The 18,539-nt window shown below is 40.4% G+C and overlaps 1 protein-coding gene across 3 annotated transcripts in view; it reads right to left on the bottom strand.

Moving 5' to 3' along the window:
• EGFLAM (EGF like, fibronectin type III and laminin G domains) overlaps positions 1-18,539 on the bottom strand; it is a 191,806-nt gene that overhangs the window by 160,537 nt on the left and 12,730 nt on the right. The window lies entirely within an intron of this gene.

Raw genomic sequence — 18,539 nt, 5'->3', positions numbered from 1 at the left:
ATTACCTCAGAGGAATCTCAGACCTGAATCTCAGGTTTATATTATGAGATCTATGCATCTAGTTGAGAGATCTATCACAGGATTAAGCTGGATTTGGGGGACTGTTGGGATGGGGGAGGTTGATGCAAACTGCATACAGGCACTGGACAAGCTGTCTGGCACAACGCAAGGAGTTGATCTAGACATTGCTCACAACCGGTTCCCCCAAAACTCACAGAATTTAACAGCTATCAATCCTCAGACCCCTCTCTTTTCCTTCCCATATCATTTTTATCATCTTCCACCCTCCCTATTTTCAGTTCTCACATGACACCAGCAGTAGTATTTTACCAGATTTTCTCTACAAATTCTAGATGTCACAATGCTATTTAAAGAACCTGAGCTCTAAGCCAATTAAACCTACTGTTATTTCTCCCATCTTAGAAAAACTTCTGACTCAACTGTTTTCTGGTAACTACCACCATTTTTCTTCCCCTTGGCAGCAACACTCCCCAGAAAGAGCTGTCTGTAGTCACTGTCTTCCTTCCTCTCATTTTCCCTTAAATCTACCTTGGTCAGAATTCTTCAAAGTCACCAGTGTCCTCTATCTCTGCTAAGTCCAATGGCCAGTTCTGTGTCCCCACCTCACCTGACTTATTAACTGTGTTTGCCATTCGATCACTTGTCCTCCTGACATATTTCCTTCTCTTGGCCTCTAGGACACCACCCTTTCCTGGCTTCCTCCTGGTTTCACCTCACTCCCTTTCAGCAGCTTCTGTTGGGTCCTCCTTATCTCTGATTTAATGTTTTAGTACCTACACTCCCTTTCCTGATGATCTCTTCTATGTGCGTGAATGCTCAGTTGCTAAGTCATGTCTGACTCTTTGTGACCCCATACACATACACCCCATCAGGCTCCTCTGTCCCTGGAATTTTCTAGGCAAGAATACAGGAGTGAATTGCCATTTCCTCCTCCAGGGGATCTTCCAGACCCAGGAGCTGAACCCGTGTCTCCTGCATCTCCTGTATTGGCAGGCAGATTCTTTACCACTGAGCCACCTGGGAAGCCTGATCTCTTCTACATTTGGCTTTAAATACCGTTGTTTGGGCTTTGACCTCTCCTCCGAACTCCAGATTCATGTATTCAGCTGCTTTCCTGACACATGGACGTCTACCAAGCATCTCAGGAGGAACACACCCAAAACAGAACTCCTGATGCCAACCACCACCAAAACCCACTTCACCTACAGTCTCCTTCATCCAAACCGACATAGTCCTTCTTCTAGTTGCTTGGACTAAAAATCTTGGCATCATTCTTGCCTCCTCTCTTTTACTCACACCTACATCCAACACATCAGAAAATCCTCTTGGCTTTATCTTCAAAATAAAGCCGCAACTCAAGCACTCCTCACCACCTCCGCTGACGCATCCCAGACTGAGTCATCATCTTCTTTCTCCCGAACCTCTGTGATGGCTTCCTAACAGGTTTCCCTGTTTCTATGTTTAACCCCCTCACATCTAGTCTCCAGACAGCAGCCAGAGTGTCATTTTAAAAAGAGAATCCAACCAGGCGGTTCTTCTGTTCAAAACCCTGCAGTGGCTCCTCACTTACTCGGCATGAAAGTGACCCTCGAGCTCTTACCCCACCTGACCCCCGATTGATTCTAACTCTGTTCTCTCATCTCCCACCACTCAGCTCCAGATGCTCTGGCCTTTCGATGCTCCTGGAACCTGTCAGGCACACTCCCACCTTAGGATGTTTTTACTGGCAGTTTTTTATATTGCTAACTCACTCACCTCCTTGGAGTCTTTTGATCTTCTCCGTGAGACTGACCTAACCATCCTACTGGAAACGGCAGCCCATATCTGTCCCTGCCTAGCTTTTCTTATTCCTAACTCAGCAGTATTTCTAGTTCTTCTATGGCACTACTAGTATCTATTTATGTATTTATTTGCAAGTTATTGTTTATTGTCTCTCTCTTCCCTCAAGAATAGAAGCTCTATGATAGCAAAGACCTGTGTCTGAGTTTGCTCATTAAGGCATCTCCTGTATCTTGAACAGTGCCCAGTACATAACAGATGCTCAATAAATAGCTGTCAGGTGACTCCTGCCTGTCACCTTGCTAGGAGACTGGGCGTAGACAAGTCACACTTACGTGTTTACCAAGATGTTGTGAATTCTGTTCCAACTCACTGGGGTTTATGATAACTTCTTTATGTAAGCTACATAGTACATGGATGCTTCATAGGTAAAGAATAACAAGTGGACAAGGGACCACTACAGAAGTAGAATTTTTATTTTTTCACAGTAATGGACATGTGAGGAAGCACAGCCTGGCCTACATTCATCTTTGCTTTTGTGTTGCAAAATACAAGCCAAAGCCCAGGGCTGTAGTAACCCAGAGCACAATCCCAGGGCCATATTGCCTCCATTCATGACCTGTCCCTATCTCTCACCTGTAAGTACTCAGCTGTAATTACTAAGGGGACTTCCTTAGCTTTTCTGTGCCTCAGTTTTCCCAACTATCAAATGGGAATAATAGTTGTACTTGTATCCCAATCTTGTATAAGGATTAAGTGCCAGGTACTCAAAACAGTGCTTAATCTATAATAAACATTCAATGATTTTGACTAATGTTTGATAAATGTATAGAGATTTTATATTAACATGCAGAAGTCTCCAACCTCCTGGATTGAATGCCTGATGATCTGAAGTGGAACTGATGCAAAATATAACAGAATAAAATAAAAATAATAGAAATAAAGTTCCGAATAAATGCAATGCCCTTGAATCATCCCAAAACCATACCCCATCTCCAGTCCATGGAAAAATTGTCTTCCACGAAACTGGTTCCTGGTACCAAAAAGGTTGGAACACTGTTTATATGTATTTGCATAACTTACTGGAAGTAAACTTTCATATTCATAGGCTTTCAAATAGTTATCTAATAGAGTACTTAATACCTTAAATTTACTTCAAGTCCCAACTTACGAACTTCTATTAAGGGTTTTATAGCCCCCGAGATGGTCCAAAGACAGAAGCCTGGGAAAGTGTGGGCTCACTAGGACTGAGCAAGGGAGCTGTCTGTAGGCTGCCACATTGCAAGGGAGCAACAGAGAAGTATAAGGAGTTGAGATGCCTCTGTCTCTCCAATCAGATCGCCGTGCAAAAGAGTAGCTAGGAAATGATCTCCAAAGATAACTCAGACATTGTTCACACACAGTTGGAGCCACAGTCAAAACCGAAGTCTCTGAATAATGCCAACTGTGGTACAGAAGGAAAAGAAGGGAACATCAGAGATGCATCACCAGTAAAGGTTCTTAGGTCGAGCATGTTACCAAGTCATCTGTCCCCTCCTCTCAGCCACAGCTCCTCGCATACCCATCTTATTGAGCTTGGAGATGTTTTCCCCTCAAGGCTTCATAAACCCTTGAAGACATCAGCTTTCTAGAAGCCACTCTCCTGGTCTACACACACTGTGGCTTTGGACTAAAGGGCACTGGATCCTGTCTGAAATCACTGGACAAATGTCGTCTTTGGACACTCAGGGAGTGTGCGCCCCACTGCAGGCTGTCTCCTCCTTGGCTGCTTCTCTCTACCTGATACCAGAGGCAGGGAATGGGGGCAGTTACCCAGATATAGCTCTGATGGTTTGAGGCTTTCAGTGCCCAGAAGTGACTGGAACATCTCTCGGTGCTGGTATTTGGAAAGTGAACCCAGGAACAATACCTGCAGCCCTTCAAGACTAATCGCACTTACTAATGAATGGCTCTCACTTTTTTTTCCCCACCTGAGAGGCTAGACTTTAAACATCAGGTAATTCCCAAAGAGTCAGGACAGACTCAGAAAGTCAAGCAAATTTGGGTTAGAACAGAAATCTTTCTTAAAAGGTTTCCTCCCATTTCTGATGTGAGTTATGGTTCATAAATGCTAGTCTTGAGAAAGAGTCCAAAATCCAGTGGGCAAAATCAAAAGGAATAAAATACCCAATGAATGCTTTAATGCTAAAACAAAATTGTGTAATCTGAAGTTCATTGCCAAGATATTTTTAAAATCCTTGGAATTTTTGTTTCTGAATAAGCAAATAATAATGGTAAATGTCTTTATCAGGTAAAAGGATGACTCTTTAGTAATACACTAAGATCCCTAGACCCTACTAATTTAAGCTATAACATTATCTTTTTATTTTTCTAAACTTTGTATTTATTTATTAAATTTCAGACTTAACAGAAAATTTGCAAAAATAGTACAGAGAGTTCCTATATGCTGTTCACCAAGCTACCCCTAATGTCAACATCTTACATAATCTTAGCACAGTGATAACATCCAGGAAATCAGTTGGTTTCAACATTTCTAACTAGAGTACTTATTCAAATTTTGCCCATATTTCCACTGATTCCCTTTTTCACTTTAGAATCCAGTCTAGGATCCTATCTTGCATTAAATTGTCATGTCTCCTTAAACCCCTCCAATCAGCAACAATTTCTAAATCCTTCCTTGTCTTTCATGATTCTGATACATTTGAAGAGTACTGGTCAGTTATTTTGTAGGACTATCCCTTAATTCGGTTTTGTGAAATTTCTTTGTGAGTTGATTGAGGTCATATATTTTGAGCAAGAACCATACAGAAGTGACGCCCTTCTTAATTCATCATATCAAGGGTTACAGAATGTCAATATGTCATATTACTGGAAATGTTGACCTGGGCCATTTGGATACAGTGCTGTCTGCCAAGTTTTTCCATTGTAAAGTTACCATTTTTCCCTTTGGAATTAATGAGTATCTTTGGGTGGGGAGATATTTTTATTCCGCTTCTCATCAAACTTTGGAAATGTTCATTGATGGATCCTACCTGCATTCATTATAATTGTAGCATTTGACTAATAGTGATTTTCTATCTCTCTCATTCCTTTGACATTTATTACTTGGAATTCTTTTGTAAAGAAGATGCCACTCTCTTTAAATAAGAGGTAGTTGAATATATTGTGAGGCCACTAAATCTAGCTGAAATGGACTTCAGAGTTAAACTGACCTCTGTTGGAATTCAAATGATTCAATTTACTACAGTACATATCTGTAAGTTGATTCTATTATTATCATCATCAAAAATTAATAATTGCTTCCTGTAGAACAATTCTTTAGCTTCACTTAGAATAGTTAAAGCAATAAGAGTCAAGAGATTTTCTATCTTTCTGCCTGGGTTTCTCCTATAATGGGACTGGGTAGAAATGACTTTTTCTAACCTGATGCTATCAATACCCCATAGACATTATTTTCTCATCCACACATCATTTCTAATGAATTTCCTGACCATGAGTGTTGGGTGTAACGAGATATAGATGTGTGAACTTCCCAAAGTGTCTTAACAATGATTCTCGGGCTTGTTTCTGATTATATATTGCAGTTTCAACAGCATAAACCCTAAATACATAACAAATACTCCTCTACATTTCAGAGTTGCTACTTGTACGACCTATAATGTAAAATTTGCCTTCACAAAGTAGGTACCATAAAACTATGGTCTTGCAATCCACAGTCAATTGAGAAACAAGGTTAGCTTAGCAATGGAATACATTCTGCCTTACTTAAGCATTTTTCTTACCAGAAGTGTGGGAGGTAGTTTATACTAGTTGTTTGATGACCATCATCATAATCTTATTTATCATTTGGGTGCATTCTGGGCATGTAAAAAGGTATATACCATTATATCTGGAGAAGGAAATGACAATCTACTCCAATATTCTTCCTGGAAAGTCCCATGGACAAAGGAGCCTGGCAGGTTAAGGTCCCTGAGGTCGCAAAGAGTCAGACATGACTTAGCGACTGAACAGCAACAATACAGTTATAAATTTCAAGTCAGGATCCTCCTCTCAGTTTCAGCCTAATTTTTAAAAATATCAATTAAATTCTTATTTGCAATTGATTCTCTTCTAACCTTTTCCATGTGGTAACATACTGGAACTCCCCTAACACATCCCTGGTCATCCTCATTAGACAGTTTCTCCATCTATACCTTCTTCATCAGTCATATATATTTTTAAACTTTTGAAGTATATTATGTTAAAATACCCACTCATTCAAAGATCAAGCATGGTCCTTCTCTGTCTTGATTACTAACACAAACATGCTTTCAAATTCAAATTCATAAAAAGTTCATCATAGAGCCCAGATCACTACAGCATTCCATGGATTTTGTTTTGTAATCAACTACCCAGGCACTCTGGTTACTGGTTAGTGGAATCCACCTGTGGGTCTTAGTAATGGCATGTTGCCATCAGTGTGGGCTTTATTACAAGCAATTCATGATTAATCATACCAAAGGACCAAAGTTTAAGAATGATTTGCTTTTTAAAAAATAAGAGTCAAGGTAGATACACTTTCTTGAAAGGGAGCGGAAGAGAAGAATCATAGCTAGATCCAAGACAAATCTGCAAAACCTACAGCCTTTCTTATCTTTCTTAACAATGGAAATGGCTCTGTGTGGCAGAATCATCCTCTATGTGTCATTTCAGGATGGCCCTTGTAGAGGTGCATTTGACCTTTTATGTTTATACTGTAGAGTCTCACCACACATATGTATTTTATTTATAGGAATTCAACATACATACTTGGCAATCAGACTATTAGATTACTGATAAAAAATATTCAACCTCCCCGTATCCCAACATGGAAAGAGTATATGTCCCCACCCCTTTGATACTGGGTATGGCCATGTGCTTTGTTTTGGCTTCAGGGTAAGCAGAGTATATCTGTTGACCCACTCCTTGTCTTTAAGCTTAGCAGTATTACTTCAACAGCAGATATGATATTATAAGAGGTTTGACATGGTCTGTGCACTTGGGCTTTCCCCTTCTGCCTCTGTTATCACCACGATAGCCCCTTCAACCAGAAAAGACATCAGACAAATGTGGGGCTAACCCGAGCCTAAAATGTTACAACAAGTCAAGCCCAGGAAAACCTGCTCCTTGAAACAGCACTGGCAGACTGAGTCTAGCTCCAGCCAAGTTGCAGGAACGTGAGTGAGGATAAATAGTAGCTCTTATAAATCATTGAGTTTTGGAGTGGTTTGCTATCTGGTAATATTATTGCTGACAGATGGAGTAATAAAGAAAAAGAAACATCAATATTCATATTGGGTTCCTAATGAGTGTGCACCTGGAGTGAGTGTGAGATCAGGGGCTGGAATCTACTTTTCCTTAACAGATATCCATTTCCACATGCATCTCCCAGTGTGAGTATCAACCCCACAGACTGCTTACTGAGAAATATTAATACTTTCCTACAAATGGCTCCCTAAATGGGAGTCATATGTGTAGACATCAAAGCTCATACACTATACTTTATGAAGAAGAATAAAGACTTGCAAGGATAATGTTGGTTTCTTGTGTAATTTGGTAAGACGCACTGACATTAGGCAATAACCCCATAAAACCCATAACTCCACCATTTATATCTTGAGGAACCACACATGAAGTCCCCAAAGGTATCTTTGGGGTTGATAAGGAAAAACATGCTTCCGATGTGGGTAACTGTTTACAACTAAAGTGTTTCAGAAATAGAAGATGACCTTAAAAGGGGAATTCTTGGCAGCCAAGTCTCCAAGCAGTGCCTGTACAATTACAGCACTAATCATTTAAATAACACATTTAAAATTTACATCACACTGTGACTAAATTTAATCCTTGCTGTCATTCTGGAGGCAATAAGTACTGTTCTCATTATTTTACAAACAAGGAAACAGAAGTTCAGAGAGGTTGAAGGTCTTATCTAAAGTCACACAGCTAAGAATGGGATTCAAACCCAGGTCTTCTGCCTTCAAATCCCATGTTCTTCTCACCACACCACTTATGAGGACGACTGCAACCCAGTCCAGATTAGAAAGCTAAGGGTCTTCATACTTTGAAACACTAGACAAATTAAAAGGTCAAAAATAAAAAACGTTATTAGACTAGAAGCTCTGGTCAACCGCAGTACAAATTCCTCTGAGTGGAAATGAAAAACATATGGAGTCAGAGGCTTAAAGGCAGAAATAAAAGCTGCAACCTAAAAACAAACAAAACATAGGAAAGAGCTTTCCAACAGAGCAGTTTTTCACAAGGGCAAATTCTTGTACGTTCCATAGAGAGACAAATAGACGGAGAGCCGGAATGAATTTATTTTTAACAATTGTTAACGGTTTTCCATAGAAATATCAACTATCTCACCAAGTATGATAATAATAAATGTTTACATGACTTGCTATAAAATTATGCTCTTTCCCTCCAACACTGGCCCAAAATTTGACTCCTCCAAATGTTCTTCTTGATTAATCACTGCCCGCCCTCCCAGCTCTGGCCAACCTGCTTACACATGTATATACAAAATTCTCCTAATATCAACATGTGCCTTTGAGAAGTGGACTTAAATTGTCTATACATGTACATGTGAGCACTGTCCTCTCCGTATGTCTGGAATCTTTATGTAGCTTTGATATAGGAATAAGAATTAACTCGATGACTGTGAGTACTTGGTTACTGTTGAACAGCAAAATGAGGCGACACGAGTGGTTTATAAATGGGATGGACTGCAGAATCTGAGAGATAAAAGCAAACTGTGAGGTTGCCTGCTCCTGTGGGAGACTCACAACTAAGAAGCTGAATTTTTCAAGGTTTTTCTGGTAGACTTTTTTGTTTAGGCCATGGAGACAGTCACATGAAACATGACAAAGCCATTCTTCAAATAAACTCTTCGCCCTGTAAGAACAAAGGGGCAGTCAATGAAATCGAAAGGCAACTCGTTTAAAACAGATAAAAGAAAATGCTGCCTTTTTTTTAGTTCACTACATAATTAAGAATTTGCTGTGCAGGAAATTGTTAAAGCAGTTATTAGCTATAGTATTTTAGAAAAGAATTTAAATAAGAATATAATCTTGTTGGGGGAAAAGAGGAGAGAGATTCATTCTTTGTTTAGAATGAATTATTACTATCTGTGGCCAAAGTGCCTCTTCGGGCTCAGCATTTCAAAACGGAAGAGCAATATTCCCAAGGAGCGGTCTGGATGCCATGTGAGAAAACCGCGACACAAGGTTTTCTCACGTGGAGGATGCCTGGCCCACCTATCCTGCTGTTATTTCTCATCATGAGGCTCCAGTGCACCATGGAAACCTGACAGGTGATCCTCAGTAACACGAGAGTACCTCTTTGGAAGTAAGAGAGGGTCAGGTAGAATTCCCTTCTTCAGCCTGCACCACTGAAAGTGCAAATGAAAATGCTTAAAGAGTGGCTCCCTCTTTCCAGTTCTAAAGATTTTTATTGCCTCCTCTCTATTAGCAACCCTTGGTATACAGTTTATGGCGGTAAGATGTGTCCCCAGAAGGTTAATCACACTCTCCTGGTCATGTCCCCTGAATGAGGCAAACCATCTTCATTCCACTGCCATTTTGAATGGGAATAATGACAGGCATTCAAAATTCATACTTTTTAAACTGGTGTTGGAGAAGACTCTTGAAAGACCCTGGACTGCAAAGAGATCAAACCACTCAATCCCAAAGGAAATCAGTCCTGAATATTCATTGGAAGGACTGATGCTGAAGCTGAAGCTCCAATATTTCGGCCACCTGATGCAAAGAGGTGACTCATTAGAAAAGACCCTGATGCTGGGAAAGATTGAAGGCAGGAGGAGAAGGAAACAACAGAGGATGAGACTGTTGGGTGGCATCACTGACTCAATGGACCTGAGTTTGAGCAAGCTCCGGGAGTTGATGGAGGACAGGGAAGCCTGGTGTGCTACAGTCTCTTAGGTCTCTTGGCTTATAACCCAGTACTCTTCCTGCCACTTAAACTGCCCCAATATTGAAGAAATAACACACATCTGGTCTACACAACCAGAAGAGGAATTGCTCAACAATATGGTTCATTTCGTACTGTCTAGACAATGGAATTATGTAACTTATAAGGAAAATAAAAGCAAGCATTTGCTTTTTCCTTCTTTATAGTCTGAAAAATTAGCATTTAGATTGTCCTAAGCTTCATTCTGTAACAAAACGACCACTCCTCTCCAAGAATTGATAGGAGCCCTATATTTTCTCAACTTGTGGACCAGTCTCAGGAACTGGAACCTCCACTCTCAATCTTAAATGTGGACTCCTCAATCAGACTCTAGTGAAAGTCCAGTTGCAAAATAAGGGCTTTCTATTTGATCAGAAGATGAAAATAGTAAAATGCATAATAAATACTATTAAACTGGAGGTCCTTTCCTTCCCAGTAACGTTTTCTTCATTTTATCATTTTCAAAATTACTTTCTTTCATAACCTCAGAAGCCTACAGCTATTTTACTAATTATATTAAAAGTACTAGAAGATGTCAAGAAAATTAAGTAACACAATAAAACAGCCTTACCATACATTTAAGCCCTTTTATCTTTAACAGTTTCTTTTTAAATCTCTAGACCATCTAACCTGCACAGTGAATTCCCATTTAAATAAAAATACATTAATAATGGTCTATATTAAGAAATTATACTGAAAAAGCAATTCATAATGTACTTTTCAGCTTTATAATTAGTTCTGTAATCTGTAATCAGATGATTTAAATCTAACACAGTTAAATTACCAACTAAGTAATTTCTATTTCCAACAGGAATCATTATACCTTTGGAATTTTGCAGAGCGCTAATGAGTTTTAGAGAAATGTTTCTATTTCTCATTCACTTTATTCCCAACAGTTAGCACAATATCTGGCATATAGTTTTTGCTAAATAAACAACTGCTGAATAAATAAATGAATATGTAATCACAAATAAGTGATTAGCAAATACACATTCATTTGTCATTGTTCCCGTCCACCGCCAATCGGGTTCATTTGTCATCATTCCCATCCACCCCCAATCGGGACATGAACGACATTCACTTCTGTGTCTCAATTCAGAGCACCAATCCATCTTCTTCTGATCAGCTGAATGCACATTCTGACTGAATGGTTCCTTTGCCTTACAGTTCATTACATAAATATGCCTGCCTTCAGAGAATGTGTGATAAAGAGCAAAGACACTTTATCTAAAGTCAGAAGATGTAGGGTTAGGTTCTACCACTTCCATGATTCTTTCTGTGCAAAGAGCTATGTAAAGGAGATCACTGAACCTCCTACAAACTAAGCTCTGAACTAGGCACAACCTTGACATTACAAGATTTAACTCAGGAAACTCCAAAAGGTAAAAAATGAATCCAAATTTTACATATTAAAAAAAAAAAAAACTGACCCTCAGAAAAATTAAGGAACTTGACCTAAAGTCACAAATCTAACAGGCAGGATTGTACAACAGCTCTGACTCCAAAATCAATCCCCAGTAGTAATGCTGATGATACAGACAAGAGTAACTACATCATCTGCAGTCTCCAATACTTCTATCATTGCCTGCATAGATACTTCTTGTTTGAAGACAACAAAAACCACTTAATATATTGGTGGAGTCCTTACTGTGCCTGATCTCTGTGATAGGCTCTGGTCACGCCTGCTGTGTTCAGCCCCTTCTGGGTCTGTTTAGATCAGACATGACTGTCTGAGCATGTTCATATGTTGGTCATCATTTCATAGGTGCCAAGTCACTACCCAGGAGTTATGTCTGCCCACAATTTTATAATCTGGGTAAAGCAGAGCAAGATGGTGCTGGTGGCAGTTACACTCAGATATTCAGTCCAGAAATCTGGCTTTCTAATGCCACTTTTATAACCATAAAAGCCAAGTATGCTGGAGTTTCAGGGTCCATGGCTAAGGATTAAAGAGACTTGGTCAACTCCTACCCAGGGCCATGCCTAGCAGGACCTCCGCTGGACTGGAAGTCTACTATGGCCACCACGTCCTCCTTGAGGAACTAGGGATTTGGGAAGTTGAGCTTGTCTTACACCTCCCAGGCTAATGCCTCATGATGCACTTAACTGCTGCTGCTGCTGCTAAGTCACTTCAGTCGTGTCTGACTCTGTGAGACCCCATAGAAGGCAGCCCACCAGGCTCCCCCGTCCCTGGGATTCTCCAGGCAAGAACAGTGGCGTGGGTTGCCACTTCCTTCTCCATGAAAGTGAAAAGTGAAAGTGAAGTCGCTCAGTCGTGTCCAACTCTTCACAACCCCATGGACTGCAGACTACCAGGCTTCTCCATCCATGGGATTTTCCAGGCAAGAGTACTGGAGTGGGGTGCCATTGCCAGAACCTATCATTTGTACTTACTGGAGTGAACTATAAGCATAAACGATCTGACTGTCAGAGTACTCATTTGGGTCAAGTTTCAAACCCATCCTCTGCAGGCCAACTTCAGCCCTGGAGAGGCAGAAAGAAAAGGTTAAGAAGAAAGCCCAGCCTGCCATGCTCAAAGCCCAGTTTTGCCACTCAACTTTCTGCTTCTGTCTCTTCATCTGCAAAATGGCCATGGGATAAGACCTACATCTAAGGCATGTTAAGAATAAGTCTGTTATTTCTAAACACTTGAAATAATGCTTGGCATATAGCAAAGCTATATATGTTTAAGTTTTTTTGATTCTGAAATAGTTTACTAATCACTCTATTTTTTTTTTAACAGAAGACACAGGTTCATGGCCGATTGGAAGAGTACTCAGCTCATTGATTAATTTCATTGATTTGAACTTCACCAAGGCCAAGTTAGCTGACAATTTCATCAGGGTTTGGCAGACGCTTGTATATAGTCTACTTTGAAGAAATTACCTGTGCAAAATATGAGTATGAACAACAGGGGTAGGAACCTTGTTTTAACAAACCCAAACAAAACAACTTTTTAAAGTACTGTGAGCAAAAGAAAGTCCAACTTATTTCTTGTATTAACCAACATCCTCCACTCCCTCTCAAGGGTTCTGATACTGATGGTCGCCAGTGCTCCTGGGAGGACTGGGCTGGCATGGCTCCACTCTATGGCCCTTGGGCATCCATTACCCCCACAACTGAGTGGTGTGCTTATTTACCAAGAGTCATTTGCATTGCTCCCAGTTGTTTTTTTAATTACATTACCTTTCATTCTGTAAATGGATGAAATACAAATATAACGAGAAAAAGTTGTTTCTGTAAAAACTAGGTTGACTGCTTGGGGATAACTCAGTAATGGTACTTTCTAAGCAACAATTGCAGCTACTTAAAAAGACTGAAATTTCTGGAAACTTTCTGCACTTAGATAATGCCCTGTTGTTGCAGTCTAGGTGTGACAGATGACCAACAACTCTAATTAGTGGGCCCATGTTTTTTTTTAAAAAAAAAGAAGCATTATCCTTACATCTAAATATTGTGAAATAAGTCTCCCATTACTATCTCTCAACTGAAAATAAAGTATACCTATATTTAAATCATCCCCCTAATTGACTCTTCCTATTAACTGACCACTCCAAATTAGAGTGGATAAAAGAGTTTCTACCATAATTACATGAGAATAGTTACTCTTGATAACAATTGTATGGCATACAGGGATCAAACCTGCGCCCTGCAGTGGAAGCATGGAGTCTTAACCATGGACCTCCAAGGAACTCCTTTTTTTCCCTCTAAGACAGAGTTATTGTCATTACTTTAAAACATAAGCAGAATGGGAGTTCTAGGATGTGGGTCAGGTCTATAATGTTTTCTATGTGTGTGTATTTTGGACATAGTCATATGTGGTCCATTATCTACATCAGATGGAGACCTTATGGGATAACCTCACATCTATGTACAGCTAAACTCCGTGGACTTGTTCTAATACCCCCATCTTTGTTGTGTTTGGGAACTGACAAGCTATTTTCCAGGACACAGGAAACTTTCAGCAGGAAAATTAAAAAAAAAAAAATCAATAATGTAAATAGTGAAGACAGACATCACAGAAGGAGCAAAGCCCTCAAAAGAAAGCAGCAGGCCAGGTGATGTGCACTATCTAAAGGTTTAGGCTGAATAGGGTTCTGGGGTCCTCTGCTTGTTTTGTAAATAAAGTTTTATTGAAGCATATGTACATTTATTTACATATTGATCAATGACTATTTTTGCTTTACAATGACAGAGCTAAGTAGTTGCAATACAGACCCAACAAATAAAAATGAAATAAATAACATTTTCATTATCTGGCCCTTTTCAGAAAAAGTCTGCTAACCTTAGCTCTAAAGGATCAGTTCTGCCCAAGGCAGTACTTGACAAGGTATGATTATAATTGTGCTTTATAAAATGTCCTGGAACTTTGCCACAGTGGATTAATTCCTCAAGGTTATCCCCAACAATGAGAAGCAAGCCAAGTGATTAACTAAGCCACTGACAATGTCTTATGACACAAATTTCCCCTCAATTTCCCCTTCAAGGGTGCCTCCTAGAAGAATTCCCTTAAAATCACACTGTGGAGATAGTTTCAGATGGGAATTTTGATGCTGTACAAATGTACCCTTTCCTCTGCTCTAATACCTCTGTCTACTTATGGATCTCCATGGCTTAGAAAATGGTGCTTTTCACAGACCCCGTATTTTGCAGCAAACAAGGAGCTGAACTGAAAAGGTAGCTTGGTCTGTCTTTTCACAGATCATTTATTTCTCTAAGCATGGCAATGTCACAGGAGCCTGGGCAAAGGGTTCATTACTTCTCAACATATAAACACAATTAAATTCAAAAGGAAAGAGCTAGTCAATGAAAAGAGAACATGAGTCTCTACCTACCCCGATGGTCATAGGGGTGGTGGGTCTAGTAGACAGAGTACTAAGTCTGTGGTCAGAAGGTTCCAGTCTTGGTGCTGATTGTGCTACTAACAAAATGCATGACCCCAGGCAAGTGACTTACCTTCTCTAAGCCATATATAGCCAGCTATCCCTAAGGTTCCTTTTAGGGCCAAGATTCTAGGATTCTATGATGCCAGTCTTAGAAGGCTATGCTCTTACCAGTGCCTGGCACATCGCAAGCACTATAAAAGCATTAACTATCACTATTGTTTTGTGAAGGCACAATGCATGCCTTTAAATGTTAATGTGGGTTCTTCCCCTTTATAACAATCAACAACCTAAACTCAAGTTCTAAACAACAGAGCATAACCATAAGCAATGAAGTCTCCAACTTCTACTGGCCTTCTCAGTTAGCACAAACTAATAAAGCTGTTTTTAGGTGGAAGAAAGTAGTTGGTGATAGTAGTTCTTGAATCTAAAACCCAAACAGTCACCCTTCTTGAATATCTCCAATTAGAGAACTGGTTCAATCAAAAGTCTTTATTTTGTGTGCATGCTTAGTTGCTCAGTCATGTCCAAGTCTCTGCAATCCTTTGGACTGCAGCCCACCAGGCTCCTCTGTCCACGAAATTTTTCAAGCAAGACTACTGGAGTGAATTGCCATTTCCTCCTTCAGAGGATCTTCCTAACCCAGAGATCGAACCCTCATTTTCTGTTTCTCCTGCATTGCAGGTGGATTCTTTACCCACTGAGGCCTTTATTTTGCACTGCAATATAAAAAATTTTCCCCTGAAAATCTTGCGATATCAATAGGTTGAGACTGAGAACTAGGATCCTTTAGTGTATCCAAACATCTTTTTCCACCTTCTCATGATACATAAACTCCTCATGGGGGCAGGGCAGGAGGCAGGGCTGTCCAACAAAATGGTAAATGAAATTCAGTCTTCAGTTTCCAAATAAAATTAGTTGATTATGGGTTTAGAAAAACCGTTAGTAACCACCAAAATCCCTCAGGCCTTGCCATTTCAGACCAGCCAGCCCACTTCCAGCTACCAATCTTTGCAACTTTCGCCTTAAGAATTTTCTCAGTGCTTCCCTAGTGGCCCAGTGGTTAGGAATCTGTCTTGCAATGCAAGGGACACGGGTTTGATTCCTGGTCCTGGAAGATCCATTTGCCCCAGGGCAACTAAGACCATGTGTGGCACAGCTACTGAGCCTGTGCTCTAGAGTCCACGTGCCACAACTACTGAAGCCTGTGAGCCTAGAACCCATGCTCTGCAAGAGAAGCCACTGCAACGAGGAGCCCCCACACCGCAGCTGAGGGTAGCCTCTGCTCTCTGCAACTAGACAATGCCCATGCACAGCAATGAAGACCCAGTGCAGTCAAAATAAAATAAATTTTAAAAAAACCTTTTTTTAAAGAGTTTTCTCAGAAGACACAGAAAACTTCTCTGCCCATAATCCTGGCAGGCCTCCCTTGGTGACAGATGGAATTGATGTAAATACCACAGCTTTCATGCCTCAGGTAGGAAAACTCTGAGACACCTGTTCTATACCATTTTCTAGAGTTTCTTCCATAAGTCTAAGCTCTAATTACTCACAGTGTTAATTCACTTGATGAGAAAACCTTCACTGACTGCCTTCTCAGTGGACTCCCTATCTCACTTCCCCACTGTCCATTTTTGTTGTTGTTCTGTTTGGGTTTGTTTTACTTTTTAAATAAATGATTTTAATTCAAATATTTATCCTATGGTCTGTTCCTGGGAAATCCAGATGAAGACAACGGGTGTTAACTAATTAATTCTTTAAAGTCTGAATAATAAACATTAATCAGCAGAATATCAGGTACAAGATATTTATAGCCAAGAAACCAGAACAGAGTTGAAAAAAATATCATTAGCATAAAAACCAGCAACAAACCTAACAGAAGTGGGAGAAAGTCTAAGCTTGTGATCTTCCCCTTTAGGTCAAATTCCCTGGAATTCTAAGAGGTTAGTTTAGGTTCATGGTAACTTTCTCAAGAGATGAAGAATTATCTTGCATTCTTTTCATATGTGTTCCAGAAACCTGAGTTCCCAGAATTTCTATTAAAAGTCCTGGACATCACTGCAACAATTTCTCAACACCACACAGCAAAGGATAGGTCAGTCTCAATGTGTTCTTCACCAAGAAGCCAGCAGATTTGGGCCCAGAGGACAAGCTCATTCTCAAAAGATCAAGGTTTCCATTGCTCTTGTAGATATTCCATGAATTTATAGCACGCATCCTTAAGCCAAATCGGACCTGATCCTCTGAGAGTTCTGAATGCAAGCTAAACACAAATCAAAACCTCATGGTTACACCTAAGGAGGAAATAGTAGAAATAGAGGATATATCATGCAGCAGTGGTACCAAAGGTAACAGTTAGGGTCCCAGTAAGAAGTAGAATTTATTTGATCTAAAAATATGGTAATTAAAAGACTATTTAACAGACGTGTGAATAGCTCTAAGAAACAACTAGAGGTGTTGATGCACCTAGAGGCCAGCACCAGTGAGATGCTGCCAATACCCCAGGGCAGAAAGGGCAAAATGAAGAAAAAACTGTTCCTGGAGCCAGCCAGAGTCAGAAGCCACAGACGGCCCGGAGATGCAGTTTTAGAGAAATGTGACTGCTGCCAGCAATGCGGTGCCTCCAAAGGAAGGTGGAATCAAGGCAGAAGTACACCAGAGTCTCTCCCCTGCTCTCTTCTGATCTCCTTCCAATGTCTCACGAGCTGAACTCAAAGAAGCCAAGGGCAAAGCAGCCCGAGTGATGCAGTAAGCCCAGCCCCAGAGAGCCAGGAGCAGGGCAGAGAAGAGCAGAGAAGAAACGTGGAGCGAGGAGCAGGACAAGAGTAGAAAACCCACCATTATTTGGGTGCAGAGCAGAACACAATGGAACCCCATTCTTTGTGGGGAAAACTTTGTAGTCATTTCATTTATTTCTTTAATACGTAGTTCATCTTTTCACTTAAATTATGAAAATAATCAAAAATTAGAGAAAAGTGAGAGTTTGAGTGAACATATATATAATCACCACATGGATGCTACCATCAGCCTTTGACTATAGTTGCTTCATCACACACGTGAGTGAAGTGAAGTTTGCTCAGTTGTGTCTGACTCTGCGACCTATGGACTATAGCCTGCCAGGCTCCTCTGTCTATGGAATTCTCTAGGCAAAAACACTGGAGTGGGTAGCCATTCCCTTCTCCAGCGGATCTTCCCAACCCAGGGATCGAACCAGGCTCTCCCGAATGGCAGGCAGATTTTTTACCATCTGAGTCATCATGTATCAACATCTAATCCTGTCTCCGTCAGTGATTCTGATTTTTGATGTATTGATACTTCAAAGTGAATTTCAGACATCACTTCCTCTTAAATACTTCAGCATCAAATCATTTACTTTGCTCATTTTAGACTGCTATTATAATGCAGCTTATAATGCCATTATAATGTAGCTCTACACATATACTGCCAATGCAGGAGACATTAAGAGACACAGGTTCGATCCCTGGGTTGGGAAGATCCCCTGGAGGAGGGCAAGGCAATCCACTTCAGTATTCTTGCCTGGAATTCCATGGACAGAGAAGCCTGGTGGGCTACAAGCCATGAGGTTCTAAAGAATTGGACATGACTGAACCAACTTAGTGAACATACACACACAAACACACACACACACACACACACAAATACATGGGCTTCTCTGGAGGCTTAGACAGTAAAGAATCTGCTTGCAAAGCAGGAGATCTGGGTTCAATCCTTAGGTTGAGAAGATCCCTTAGAAAAGGGAATGGCTGCCCACTCCAGTTTTCTTGCCTGGAGAATTCCAAGGACAGAGGAGGCTGGTGGGTTATACAGTCTCTGGGGTTGCAAAGAGTCAGACACAACGGAGCGACTAAC

The sequence above is a fragment of the Odocoileus virginianus genome, chromosome 14 (genome assembly GCF_023699985.2).
Source record: "Odocoileus virginianus isolate 20LAN1187 ecotype Illinois chromosome 14, Ovbor_1.2, whole genome shotgun sequence".
Lineage (NCBI taxonomy): Eukaryota > Metazoa > Chordata > Mammalia > Artiodactyla > Cervidae > Odocoileus > Odocoileus virginianus.
Note: the sequence above shows the minus strand (reverse complement) of the source record. Positions and strands in the feature narration are given on the sequence as shown.